At 43.3% G+C, this 11,727-nt stretch overlaps 1 long non-coding RNA gene across 1 annotated transcript; it reads left to right on the forward strand.

Annotated features, from left to right (window-relative positions):
- Nucleotides 1-8,049: 8,049 nt before the first annotated feature.
- LOC138068731 (uncharacterized) lies at nucleotides 8,050-11,453 on the forward strand. The gene is made up of 3 exons (XR_011143449.1): nucleotides 8,050-8,083; nucleotides 8,908-8,978; nucleotides 11,050-11,453. It is a non-coding gene; the product is annotated as an uncharacterized lncRNA (long non-coding RNA).
- Nucleotides 11,454-11,727: the final 274 nt, after the last annotated feature.

The following is an 11,727-nucleotide window of genomic DNA, read 5'->3' on the forward strand; positions in this document are numbered from 1 at the left end:
CTGAGCCACCCCTGTTTTTTGCGAGCCAGCAGGTGACATTTCTGAGGCCTGTGCCTTGCTTGATGAGGCTCTTTAGGACTAACATGAAGGCATGGAAAGGGGCTTGTCCCATGATTAAGGGCACCCTGTTTTCCTGCAGACTCCACATCTGTGCCCCGTAACACCCGAGCCTCTCCCAGGTAATGTCCCTGTCTCCACTCTTCGGTCGTCTTACCCGGTATCCCAGTTCTTCTCCCCTCAGTATTGCTTGGCCATCCAGGGTTTATATGTTAGCTACTGTCTTCTGTGGGGTTGAGGCGGAACTAGATATCTCTCACTAGACACTAACACATCTCTCTCTCATCTACCCAGCTATCAGTTTACAAAACCTGTAGGAATATAATTATCTCCAAGGGCTCTGCCAAACTCAGCTGAAATCAGCAACATCTGGACAGATGAACAGCAAGATCCCATAGCCTTTTTTTTCCGGGAATGCCGTCTAGAAAGCAACCCCAGAGCAAGACGGTTGTGAATGCAAGAGGGCTACTATCAGGACGAGCTCCTTGACTGTGATTCTGTGGGTTAAAAAGGAAGAAAGAGCAGCATTGTGGCTTGGGATGGCTGAAAGCTTAGTTATGGCACTGGAAATTACCCTAGCGGTAACTGGATCATACAATCAAACTGGATGATATGGGAGGAAAAGAAAAACTTTCGGTGATCTGCCCCTACAGTGCCTCAAAATTTCTTTCTTGCTGGAAATATGCTTATTCTGGCAAGCTACTGAGTGTTCCAGTCTGATCCAAAAAAGTGACTGAGCATGAAATCCGTGGGACTGATCTGATGCTCTGTGACATATATTGTGGCTTTGCCAGGAGAGATCAGAGTCCTCTGCACTTTGCAGGACTACCAAGTGTCCTCTCTCAATTAAAAAAGAAAAAAAAAATCTGCAAGCCTCTTTTTTTTAGCCCTAAGATATTCAGAAATTGTGTCATTTTAAAAATTCACTTCCTGTCCCTCTTATAAAAATTGCAATATAAATTTGTTTTAAAATATTTTGTTTTCCAGTTCACAAATAAAGACTTTATATTTCATTTTGAAGAACTGATATTTAGTATAACTTCTTCCCCAGCTTCCAATCTTAAAAGGAGCCATGAGCAAACAGCAAAACACTTTAAGTAGTATGAAATCCCTTATACACAAATCCTAGTGTCTCACAGAGAGACTAAGCAAACAAGGGTATCCCTGACCAGCACAGCTGCTACACTGCCTGTGCTGAAGCCCAAGGGCATTTCATAGCATAAGTAGCAACTCTGAGTTGGTTACTGCTATTAAGAATGGCATTTTCAAAGGCGCTTGGTACTGGCTTAGATCTGCTGCTATTGAAGACAACGGCAGAACTGCCATTGACTCTTGTGGACAGAGATAAGTGATGTTTGGGAATCCTAACCTGCATGGTAAAGCATGTTTCAGCTCTCCATAGCTGAAGTAAGAAGTATGATTTTATTTTTTTAACATAGTGACTCGAAGTCGTATTTAAGAAATTTAAAGTTACTCTCTTTCTTCTTCCGAAACCGGCCAAACATCAGACCTAATGTGTCAGGGAGTTTTAAAATTGTATGGCAAATCAAAGTTGAAGGATCCAGGCTTCACAGCCTCTGATCCAACTGTCAGTTCAGATATAGCTTTTCCCTATTGTATCTTGCTTGGTGTGCTTCTTCGAATTAATTTTCAATACTTAGTTGGCTACAATTTTTCTTCACTCTTACTGATATTTCCCTCTTGTGTTTTCCCTGGCATTTTTCTGTTGCTGTTAATACGCATCATATTTTCCAGCATGTCACTGCCTCCTCCGCTGAAAAAACAAAATCAGAACAAACTGATATGGTAGAGCTCTTTTAATCCAAACCATTAGAGAAGCCAGGTTTTCAGGCCAGTCTAATTCCCTGCCTTGGGTTTCTCCCACCACCTCCTAGTGGGTTTCCTTTTCGTGCCGTCCCACCAACCGTGCCAAGCATTCAGGAAAGAGAACATAGGACAGAAAGTGCTGTATCAAAATGAAGTGCAAGCAAGCAGATGCAAATAAAGTGCATTGCTCAGTTCAGGCAGCCTGAAGAGCCACTAAATCTGCACCCGCAGTTGGGCAGCTCACAGGCTTGAAGGTAACCACATGGTGACACCTTTGCTAGATCAGACCCCAACTACTCAGCCCTTTGCAGCGCTGAATCCTGATTTTCTTTCCAAGGCATTTGATGTGCACCTAGGAGGACTGGCTTGTGAGATTCCTAGAGGTATAAAATATTAATGTCCAGTCCGGGCAGGTCATGAGACTTGTTTGAGAAGTGCACTGAAGCTCACAAAAGTGCAAGGCTTGATATAAACTTGTCCTGGAGGCAAGGTTATTTCTAAGGACTGGCAACTTTAGCATCCTTCACACACTCCAGTAGTGTGACAAATCAGTCTCTACTTCATTGTCACATGAAAATAAGAGTGTAGATACATGAACTGTGTGGAGAGGCATTTGGTCCAGTGTCCTTGTTCAGGCAATGCTAAGTCTGGATAGTTCAGAGGAAGATATGAGCAGCCTTACGGAACAACGTGCCTCCACTAGGAACTTGATTTATGCCCAGGAGCTTTAATTTAAATATATTTGTGCATCCCTCCATCCTTGTATAACAAGTCTGTATGTTTTTATTGTCAGAAGGAGAGTTGGGCTTTTTTCTTTGAAACTTGCCAGGTTTGGTGTTTCCACAGTGCTTCAGAGGTAACAATAGGCTCCATAAGCAGCATGCAGCTTCTTCTGTGTGAAGAAGCATCGTCTGAAAAGCTGAATTTGGGAGAGGTTGTGTAGAAATATGTCGATTTACCTTTTGCGACCCACCAGTCATTCTGACCACCCTAAACACATGCCCATAAGGGAAGCTGTGAGCGAACGCAGAAAGGCTCGCTTCAAAGCAAAGTTAGTATCTGCCTCCTTGTACAAACTGCTGACAGACTGCACAAACAGTCCGGAGGAGGAGCACCTGGTAGAGTTTCAGTGCAAACACAAGAAGACATTGTACATGTTACCAGGAGTTCCTAAGTGGCTTATAACCAGCCCTTTGTGTACTGTTAGCTACTCTTGTGCTGTATTTTTCCCTATATTTAGGTTAAACACTTTACAGAACTTACCCAGCAGGCACAGACACCCAGCATGCCGCTTGTTAATATTTGAACCGCTGTTAATAAGTGATGTGTTAAAGCTGTTAGCAAAGGAGAGATTTTCTGAGTGGGTAGGCACCAGCGCTAATCTGGGGCAGGACAGCTGTAAGGTACGTTCCCTCCCACGCTGCCCACAAGAAAGCAGGGTAATAACTTCTACATAGCTTAATTCATCCCAAGGCTAATGGAAAACTAGTTTTAGATAATGGTCTAAAGGAGCCCCTGAGAACACATGAATCATAACATAATGACTGAAGAATGCATGGTAATATTGCCTTAATAAAACACAAAGCAACTAGGTTAGAAACGAGCAGAAATAACTGAAGAGATGGGAAACCGTGGGGAATCTCCCCAACAAAATCCAGGGAATATCGCATGGTTTTGTAATCCACTGATGCTCTATTTTCTGTCTACACATCTTAAAAAATAGCTCTATTTTCAACATAGTTGGATAATAAATCCCAGCTGTCACTATCATCTCCTCCCCTCCTCTTTCTTGGGGGAAGCAAGAAGACTTTTGCAATGGAAAAAGTCCCTTCCCATTTGAGCAACCCAGTGTTTTTGTTTAGTGGGTTGATTGGTTGGTTGGTTTTTCATGAGACTGTTTCATTCCTCTTTACTATTCAGGTAACCCTCTGGCAACTACTCCCCATCTGTCCTTTGCTACACACACACAATCCCCTTTTTTATTTCTCCTGCATGAGTTCTTCTACTTCCTTTTTAGCTAGTGATCTGAAATAATCAGAGTATCTTTTCAATGATATATAATATTTTAGCACTATTTTAGCATTATTTCAATATCATGCTTACTGTTTTTGTTGATTGCCACTGCACCCATTCCTTAAATTATCACACGAAGCTTTTTGTGAGCGCTAAAATCACTGTAATTACGAAGCCAAAAAGACAACCATAACTCTGCAGGTGCCCACTGTGGAAGCAGGTGCCCAGCTGTGTGTCAGCTTCTTGCTCATGGAGGCTGAAACTCAGCTTGAGGATGCACTGCTGAAAAGGAAGAGCAAACTTCAGTACCGCAGCTGGTCAGAAGGGGATGAATCATTGTGCATACAAAAACACAAACACAGCTCACAGGACTCACAAGTTTTGTATAAAAGATAGAGTTCAAACACAAACTGACTAAGTAACTTGTGTTGGTGCAGCGTAGCGGGAGCAAGCTATTACGGGAGGAAAAAGGAGCAAAATTGCACAGTACCAGGGATGGTCTAACCAACGAGGGCAATGAATCGGCCACCCAAAATTGTTATTATAGCCAATTTCCCAGACCAGCAACAAAAACTAAAATTTATTACTGTCAGCAGAGGATAACATAGAAAATAACCAGCTGTTGGGAGCCACTCAATGTGCAGCAATTACCATGGGAATCGAGGAAGAAGAGAAGCAAGGCCAGCTGTGCTTCTTAATCCTCTCTGCTGAATATTTTAGAAGTTTCAGCTGACTTCAGAGTAAGAGCAGAAGTTAGCCAACACTGAGTTTTTCTACCTTGGTCCTAAACATGTGAGGAACAACAGTTCTGCCTCACTCAAAAGCTTGGAAGCAGCAAGGCTCAAGAGACCTGGTGGCATTGCCGAAATCTACCAAGTTCAATGGGAAGGAACCAGTCCCAGGGCTCTGCTTTGTCCATTAGAGGACTACACAAATCCAAAACTCCAGCTGAAGCCCCACCAGAATGCTTACTGAGCACAGGGAGACTCACGTGGAGCTCTACAGACCTACAAGAGGGGAATGTACCCTTTTTTTCATGCTAAATCACTGCAGGGAACTAGAAAATGTCACCGTAGAAATGCAACATGCTGGAAGTTATTCCTGGCAAAGAGGTGATTGAAAAATAAGAAATGAACTTGTGATACTGGTCACGGTCACCAATGCATTTTTGCTGGGGCAGTAAGCGCTTCCCTTACATTTGCTGGTTATTTTACAGATTACATGGCTAAGCCACTGAACCAAAGTGGTATTGCAGTAGGTAACCACAGCAAAGTCTGGATCCAAAAAAAAAAAAAAAAGGATAAAAAGGGGATGTTCTTATGTAAAAATGCCGGAATGGAGTTAGGGACAACCCAAACTTGACCACTTCTCAAATGAAGACCTGACCTTTCTGTAAATTGATACTGTGACACTGTTCAAAGGGCAAAATTAGAAGAAATGCAATAACTGGAAGAAGAATATAAAAATACAATGCAGTTTACTGCTCATGTTTCCTGAGACTGGCATCGCATACCCTCCCAAAGGGAGCGAAAGGAAGAAGCTGCTCTCCAGACGCTACAGCCTTGAAGAGGGAAAGGAGGTAGGAAAGCAAATAACTACATTGTGGGGTTACCTACCCCCTTGTGGGCATGTCTGTTGCTCAAGGAAATTCTGCAATATGCACAGATTAGATACAACAGGATTTTGCTCGGAAGTGAAAGGCATGGAAGGATTTTGATATATGGACTTTATAAAATATTACTGATAGTAAAAGTGTTGTTTGTTGTCCATTTAAAGCATGCAACTTCTTTACATACCTAAACAAATGACTCCATCATTCATATTTTTACAGCTAGATAAATATTTTAATCCATGTTTACTGCCAGTAGTATTAACTAACAGCTTTCTGTAATCCTTTTATAAATCTCACTTGTAATACGTTATATCTGATATAAATTATGAGCTTTCCTGCGGTTTTGATAGTAATTTAGATTCCAATTGCCTTTCATGTTTTGCAGCCTAGATTGGCCCTACTGCTGATTTGTGGAAGCCTCTCCAGGTCACATTGTAGCCTGAGTCTGCAAAACGGATTTAATTGTGGCAGGAGTATTGCCAAGCACAAGCAACAAACCAAGTCTGCAGAGGCACCTCTGACTAGGCAGAGGCTGAAAACGCACAGCTCGTGGAAAGGTGTTTTTGCTAGTTACAAGTACATGAAACGGAGTCTAAGAGCTGGCAGTTTTCTAAAGGCACTTCTATGGAAATTTTCATTGGAATGTGGATTACACTTAAAATTACACTCTATATATATATACACACATATACATATCTATAGAGAGAGAGTGAGATTTTTTCTTTCTTTACACAAACATCCTTGTGTGGCTTTGAGCAAGCCCTTCTGTGATGCAAGTACCAGTTAGGGCTTATAGCAATAAATGATACTCCTGGTTACATTTACAGTTTCATAGGACTGTAAGATCAAGCCTGTGTCTCCAATCCATTATGGCACTGGTAATTGAAGAGTTGTAGTGTTTTTCACATCATGTTCAAATCATACTGAGTAATGAAGAGCTACAACTTTGTGTGAGGAGGTAAATGCACCATAATCAGCGCAATCAGTTCCCTTCGCCCTCAAGTTGGCGTGATTGCTCTGTAGCATCCAAGTAAAGCGTTACGTAGCTAATAAAATTAAGAGTTTTTTTCAACGAGTGCAAAGCACTTGAAAGGGGTTGAAACTTTAGGGCTCCACCAAACAGTGTCATGTTCCCAAGGAAATACTCCTTTAGCCTCCTGATTTTTTAGGGGGTTGTTTATGCCCTTCCCACGCACAAGCTGCGCTGGCCCCCTCGCAGAGTACCATCTTCATTTCTGACAGCTTTTCCACTCCCACATCCGCATTTCTATGGGTACCTTGGAGGCCCTGATGAACCTAGGTAAAGATGGGAATCCTGGGGCTCTTCATAAGCTAGCCTGAATGTCACGTACCACTGGTACGAGACTGTCAGCAAGTCCCTTAGCATTTAGTTTTGTTGGCTGCGATGCACTTTTCTGTGGTTGAAAAGGACGTCCTGGAGATTTTCAGAAGCTGTCGTTTTGGTGCAAAGCCACTCCATGCTTAGGACAGCATTTGTCTCGAGATAAAACTTTCATTCATCTCAGCTGGAAGAGACAGTACTTGCAAGTCATCAGTGCAGGAAATCCACCGCTGGCTCAGTGGACTGGCAAAGGGTATCACAAGCATCTACCTATATAACAAGAAAAAGTAAAAATGCCTGAGTTTTTATTACAGCTTGTATTTTAGACACCTGGCTGCTGCTGTTACTGAATATAGAAAACTATTAAGGTGTTTTGAAGCAAAATGGCTCGGTATATCTAATATATATGCTTTCTGATTTGTTGCCTGAGTAAGTTTAAACCTTTACCTCTTAGACAAAGTCAGATGGATCCAATTCTAAGGCCGGTTCTCTGGAATCTGGAAGTTTTCTCAGTGATGCCACTAAGCACGTGCTCCAGTTGAATGGCTCAGAGGGCACCGGTGCTACTGGAACAGTCCCTCTGTCACCAGTAGCCTGTGGGTTAGACAGCGAGCGAATGAAATGCTGAATACAAAATTCTCCCCTCCCCTCCAAAAAAACACATGTAAAATTAACACTGCATTAACAAGCCATTGGCAATACCTAGCAAGAACAGAATATTAACCTTTAGCATAACTGCGTCTAAAGATGACATATTTTAGTTAAACAACAAACAAAAAAATATGAGAATCTTCTGTCACACTTGGGTGCCTTACTTACCACAGTGATAAGTCAAAATAATTGCCTGGTCCAGTATTTTGTATAAGACTAAATACAGTGTCGAATCTATTGATCCTTTACATGAACAGCTCTTTGAATCTAAAGCAAATGCCTTCCTGTATCTGCTTGCTTCCTGCATTTTAAATCAAAGCAGGGAAATACATTTAGATACTGTATTCTGCCAGGAGGGCTGCCTCTCTTGTGCACTTTTTTTTGTTCATCTTTATGTCATAATAGATGTCATAATGGATGTTCGGACTCAAACTGGGTTTCTCAAATCCTTTCTGTTATTGGTGGTGGCCTGCAGAACTTTTCAACGTCTGGGAAGCATTCTCATGATATTGAATAGAAAGACTACAAAATTATTTACTGTGTCCTCAAGAAACATCCCCAGCTACAGAGAGTCTTTAAAGGTTAGGGACCTGCTGCTGGCCACCTGGCCACCACGCTGGTTCTGAAGGGGTCCAGCACTACGGCTCCTCTCACCCCTGGGGTTTCCTCTCGCTGGATAATTTGGTCCTGCACCTTTTCTTCCCAGTTTCTATCAAGCCCTGTCAAATTTCTGCAGACCCTGACATGTTTCTGCTCTGCTAAATTCCACCGGTAGTTACCGCCAGACAGGGAGCACTCTGATGAAGTGTCCTGCGTTTTGATGTGATTTGGGTTGGCTGATGTCATTTGGGCTCATCCCAAGCCCCAGCAAGCCCTGTGCTCTCACAGCAGTGGTGTGGTGCTCCTGGTTGCTCCGGTACTATACTCTGCCCTCATTCTGCACCAGACAACCTGGCATTTAAAACGTTTGAGTAGAGAGGGGTGTTTCATAGCATAGATTTTTGATGTATTAGGACTTCATAAAAAGAAAGAGGTGAAAATAAATTGACCTCTGAAAGCTTTTGATTTACCAAGTGAAATTTCCATAGTAATCAGAGCAGGGAGAAAGATTCTATTTAAAAGTTTGATTTTGAGATAAAAGCATCGTCAAATAAACCAAATGAGAAGTAGGCAAATTTATGCAAACAGAATATTTCAAAATTCACAGGCCAGAAAGAGAAAAAAGTAGCATACCTGTAACTGCACTGCAAAAGAGCAGTGTATTGGTTATATTAACCTAGAATGGCATTGTGCAGCTGTACAGACTTCACTCTGAATATCTTATAAAGGACTTACAATTCAGCCAGATGATGTTCCTGCTTTAATTTTTATCCAGCTCTGAATTTAAAGTATCTTTTTCTTGCAGAAAGAAAATGAAAGGATTTCAGACCCATGGTTTGATTCACAGAACTAACGAGATAAAACTCCTGACTGGAGGTAAAAAACAATGCATTAAGTCAGTGGGAAAATGGGCATTGAGGGACTTGATACCAGATCAAGTCTCTCTTCTAAACCTCGTGGGTTGAACAGGTCTTAGCCAGAGTGCTGGCTTTCTCTCTGAAAACTTGGTCCAGCTGGGCCAGAAGGGAAGATCTGCAAATTGCACACACAAAGGGAAGAGCACTCATCCAGCAAAGCCACAGAGCTGGGCTTCCTGGGGAATTACGTTGGGAGTCAGTACAGGGACATCTTGTTACTGTGTTAGATATTGGCCCTGATGCTAGATCTTCCCCAGAATCTTGTTTTTCCTCTCCCCTCTCTCGCACTGCTGCTCCTGCTTATCCCCCACCTGCGAGCGCCCCATCACTCGCCTTGAGTCAGCCATGCGCACACGTAGCGGCATCGCAGGACACGCACAGGCCAACCACGGAGCTCAGTAATATCGATAGCATCTGTTTCCTCCTGGAGTGATCGCTTACAGGCAGGATGAGTCAGCCGGCCTCCGCTGCCACGGCTGCTTCAAAATAACAATAGAAGAATTTAATGTCACAGACCAAAATTGAAAAATCCTTGGATATTTGAAGCCCAGGGCAAGGGAAAAGGTGGAGAACAACATTGCTGGAAAGATAAAATCATTAAGCATAATGGATTCTCAGAAAAATCTGTACTGCCCCTCACAACCCCCGTTCCTTTCCAATAACAACAGCATAACATCAACTTCTGGGCATTACTCCATGGGATGAGAAAGCTGTGAAACACTGTTCATCATGTAAGAAAAATATGTTTTTAACAGTGTGTGCTAATCAGGCATATCCGCTCTATCACCAGCTCCCCAGTGAGGTGGTGCAAGGGCTGGTGGATGCTTGCTTTAGGAGTCCCACCTAAGCGCTCATGCACAGGTTGACCCTCAGCCCTTTGGATGACAGGAATTGACCCAAAAGTCCCCCCAGCAGTAACTTTCGATCACCTTTATGAGCAAGCCACCACAGCCCTTCCACATTTGCCCCAGCCAGAGCACTCTCCTTAGCAGCCGGACACACTGCCTGGTGTAGAGGGACCCTGTGCACTGAGCATCTGTGCCCCACCACCGCTGGGTGCCACCTCTCAGCCCAGGGCTGCAAAAGAGGGTGGCCAGCCACAACAGCACCGCATCCAGCTATCCTGGCTCTTGCAGGAGGCATCCCTGCCCTCTCCATGGGGGACAGCAGGACTGCCACCAAAGCACACACGGCCCCAGGAAGCTGTAGCCAGCCCTTTTGCAAGGTTGGTAGGTGGCCTGGGGCCTCCTCAGTGGCTTCTCCTAAGACTCGGGGGTGCAAGAAGGAGGATCACAGTGATAAAGCATTGTTACTGCCACAGCAATGAGGCTGCACAGTCTGCAAGAGCCATGCAAGGCCCCTGTGCTCCAATTACTTCAGAGGCAGCAGGTTCAATAGCCCAGTAGCCTCTGCAAAAAATAATAATGAAAGCTCATCCTTTCCAGTAACATAACAGAAAGTGAGGAGACATTTTGATGCAAGTAACAGAGCCCCTAGGTTAACGGAGATTAACAGCAAAGAGGTTTATTAAGCCTGAATCATTTCCTACTTATTGTCCACAAACGCATTAGAGTGTGCTTTTCTTTTCCTTTTTGTAAGCCAAATGTGTAATTGGCATTATTAGCTTCCTCCTCCTCTTTCCCCTCTCCTTTAGTTTTTAATTAGAGAATAGAGGGGGAAATGCATATTTGATATGAAGAACTTGGTGGTGGTGGGGGGGGTCATTCTGTTTCAACTATTCCTACACAAGATGAGCCAGATTTTTGTACGCACTCAGCCTCCACAGTCAGCACCAGATTTGAGATGAGGCCAAAACACCCTGTGCTCTCGGGGGTAAAGCGTCTGTGAGAGATCTGGCCTTCACAGATGCGTAAAATGCGAGGCTCTACGTAGATTTGTCCCAGTTCTGGAAGCCGGACCCTTTCAAACTATTGGCCTCACCTGAAATATTGTCCATGGAAAAGGAAAACTTATCAGCAGAGCACCACTTTGTGTTTAATGGCCCTTTCACTGTTGCTTGTTCTTATCAGGAATACCTTCATATGCTGAAAGGAACCTCCAGCCTCCATGCATCTGCTCCCGATAAGGAGCGCGTGCACCCCAGGCGATAGACGGCGCGATGAATGCGGTTGGCAATTTGTCTCCTGCCCCAAGCTGAACTGTGCCAGCTGGAGCCTATCACAAAATAACATCCACAGACCTTGGACCAGGGACTTCCTCTACCCTTCTACCTCCTTGTTCTTCCACCTGTACTTCGGACAAATTTAAAGATCAGCGCTGAGAAAGCTGCAATGGCCTTTGAAAAACCTGCTTAGCTTTCATCATTAACCAAACGCTTAAGAAGTGCTTTGTACGGAATGCACCTAAGTGTAATTATTATTTCTGAAGTAGAGAAAATATATTTCAGGTGGTGCATAGTGTCACAAATGCCATATCACCACGACTCAGTTAATTCCATATCATTTTATCCACATATTTACTCCAACAATTCAAGCTTTTAATTCCAGCTCAGTTTCATTGATAAACATGATTTTATGACAAATATGTTTTTCCAAAGCAGGTGATAAACTGACAGTTGCTTCCAACATGATCTCACAACTAGCAGGTTTTGAAAGTCAATGAAGAATGTACTGAGAATGGCTTTGGACTGCTTGGACTGCTTTAATGCAAGAAGAGATGGGGCTGCTAGTTGCAGATCTGCCAAAGAA

This window comes from Struthio camelus, chromosome 11 (genome assembly GCF_040807025.1).
Source record: "Struthio camelus isolate bStrCam1 chromosome 11, bStrCam1.hap1, whole genome shotgun sequence".
Lineage (NCBI taxonomy): Eukaryota > Metazoa > Chordata > Aves > Struthioniformes > Struthionidae > Struthio > Struthio camelus.